Source organism: Manacus vitellinus, unplaced genomic scaffold (genome assembly GCF_001715985.3).
Source record: "Manacus vitellinus isolate BGI_N305 unplaced genomic scaffold, ASM171598v3 scaffold_249_pilon, whole genome shotgun sequence".
Lineage (NCBI taxonomy): Eukaryota > Metazoa > Chordata > Aves > Passeriformes > Pipridae > Manacus > Manacus vitellinus.
In genome coordinates, this window is record NW_021939797.1 from 12490 (window position 1) to 14351 (window position 1862).

General features: G+C 60.6%; 1 long non-coding RNA gene across 2 annotated transcripts; it reads right to left on the reverse strand.

The window, feature by feature from the left end:
- Positions 1–339: 339 nt before the first annotated feature.
- Positions 340–1818, reverse strand: LOC108639837. Of its 2 annotated transcripts, none has more exons than XR_003915814.1 (3): positions 1804–1818; positions 775–861; positions 340–662 (listed from the first exon to the last, which is right to left on the reverse strand). It is a non-coding gene; the product is annotated as an uncharacterized LOC108639837 (long non-coding RNA). The 2 variants fall into 2 exon arrangements; XR_003915813.1 differs by lacking the exon at positions 1804–1818 and adding an exon at positions 1436–1460.
- Positions 1819–1862: the final 44 nt, after the last annotated feature.

A 1862-nucleotide genomic window follows, 5' to 3' on the forward strand; every position in this document is an offset into this window, starting at 1 on the left:
CTGTGGGGAATTTAAGGAGCAGGAGTGGGCGTGGGCTCCGGGCACCCGCGTGCCGGGGGTCCTGGGGCTTCCAGAAGGTTCCCAGCTGGCTTGGGGCTGGAAAACGCCGGCCTTCCTTTGGGAGAAGCTGAGGGAAGGCAGCAGGGACAGAGGACAGGGGGCATTCCCTGCTCCGTTCCAGCTCCAGGGGACGGGATGAGGGTCGTTCCAACAGCCTGAACCTCGGGAATTCATCCAGGACACCCCCATTCCAGCTTTTCCCAACACTCCCATTCCAGCTTCTCCCAGCCCTCAAAGCGGGCGGTGGCAAGCGGAGAAGGGGAAGCTCCCGTCTCCCAGAGCTGAGGGAATCGGGTGCCAAAGGTGCCAAAGGTGCCAAAGGTGTGGATTTGGTGGGCGACGACGGGACGTGGGAGGCTCCGGCCTTCCCATGGTTGATCCCAGAGGGATAACACAATCCCAGGATAACACAACCCCAGGATAACACAATCCCAGGATAACACAACCCCCCCCAGGCCGGGGGTGGGACCACGAGCCTCGCCGACGGAGAGTTTGGGATTCATCCCCCCCCTCCCTTGGAAAAGGACTCACTTGGCAAATCCGATGAAATCCTCGTGGTTGGTGTTGATGTAGGAGAGCTCGATGTCGATCAGCAGCAGGATCTGGGGGGATTAGGGAGGGTGGGAATTCCCAGGGAGCCGAGAGGGAGCCCCAGGGACGCCCGAGGGGCCGGGAGGGAGCGGGACGGGGTGGGAGGGCCCCGGGGGGGCTCACCTGGTCCTTGGTTTTGCCCTCGCGCTCCCGGATGTGGGTGGTGACGATCCGCTCCGTCTCCTCCCGCAACCTGGGGTAGGAACCGAGCTGAAAAGAGAGGGAGAAGGACGGGGAAAAACCGCTGCGGGGGGACCGTGGCAGCGCCGCGGGGGCACAGACTGGTTCTGCCAAATCCACCCAAACAGGGCCTGCCACAGGACATGGACTCAGTTCTGTGCCAAATCCACCCCAACCAGGTCCTGCTCGAGGACATGGACTGGTTCTCCACCAAATCCACCCCAACCAGGTCCTGCTCGAGGGCACCGACTGGTTCTGTGCCAAATCCACCCCAACCAGGGCCTGCCACAGGACATGGACTCAGTTCTGCACCAAATCCACCCCAACCAGGTCCTGCTCAAGGGCACTGACTCGGTTCTGTGTCAAATCCACCCCAACCAGGTCCTGCAACAGGGCATGGACTCAGTTCTGTGTCAAATCCACCCAACCAGGTCCTGCTGAGTTACTGGTGCAGCCAGTCCCTTACTGGTGTTACTGGTGGCAGCAGTACCTTGCTGGTGTCACTGGTGTTACTGGTGGCAGCAGTACCTTACTGGTGCACAGTGTGGGTGAGCTCCTGGATGCCCAGGTGCCCTGTTACTGGTGTTACTGGTGGCAGCAGTACCTTACTGGTGCACTGGCGCACTGTGGGTGAGCTCCTGGATGCTCTGTCACTGGTGTTACTGGTGTCACTGGTGTCACTGGTGTCACTGGTGGCAGCAGTACCTTACTGGTGCACGGTGTGGGTGAGCTCCTGGATGCCCAGGTGCCCTGTCACTGGTGTCACTGGTGTTACTGGTGGCAGTACCTTACTGGTGCACGGTGTTGATGAGCTCCTGGATGCCCAGGTGCCCTGTCACTGGTGTCACTGGTGTTACTGGTGGCAGCAGTACCTTACTGGTGCACGGTGTTGATGAGCTCCTGGATGCCCAGGTGCCCTGTCACTGGTGTCACTGGTGTCACTGGTGTTACTGGTGTCACTGGTGGCAGTACCTTACTGGTGCACTGTGGGTGAGCTCCTGGATGCCCAGGTGCCCTGTCACTGGTGTTAC